Raw genomic sequence first — 775 nt, forward strand, 5'->3', positions numbered from 1 at the left:
AATATGATGTTAAACTCTTTAAAAAGTTCATTTTGTCATTTTACTTTTGAAGTTCCTAATAAAATTGGAATATTTAAGAAAAATAATGAAAAACTGTAAACTATAATGAAAAACATAAAACCATATTTTTAAATGCTATTTTTCGATTGGTCCGAAAATCGGTTTTCTAAGAAAGTTGATTTTTTTAATACTCTAATTAGTGTTTATTGAACTCAATTAACTAAAGTATTGAAAACATTAATTTTTATTTTTGTAATTTGAAATTATTTGTAAAATAACGGAACGGAAATTACCTCGCAAAATTACTTCAAATTATTCATAAACGATTGTCAAAGTTAACAATGGGATACATTTTGACAGTACTAAGTGGCCAATGCTGCTTAGTTAAACACAGATTATAAAGCAGATGAAAATATCTAATATCTATTGTTTAAACAACGTTTAACTGAATAATGTATTTAATATACATCTTATAAACTAGATCATAAAGGTTAAAATTTGATCATGATAATAGAATATAATTCCCCACATTTCAGAAGAATTACTTGAAATTTAAGTCTTTAGTCTACCTTCCGTCAATAACATACATACCTACATGTCTGTGAAATATTGTCCACTTGATTCGTTAATGCCACTTAATTTCAATTTTAAGTGAACCGTTATTAAAACTTTTTAAATGGTGTGAACCAAAACTTTGTTTAATACTTAGATATTTAATATATTTTTATTTTTAATTACTTGTAACCACTCACTAGATATGTATATACAATTAAAA

This window comes from Calliphora vicina, chromosome 5 (assembly GCF_958450345.1).
Source record: "Calliphora vicina chromosome 5, idCalVici1.1, whole genome shotgun sequence".
NCBI classification, from domain to species: domain Eukaryota; kingdom Metazoa; phylum Arthropoda; class Insecta; order Diptera; family Calliphoridae; genus Calliphora; species Calliphora vicina.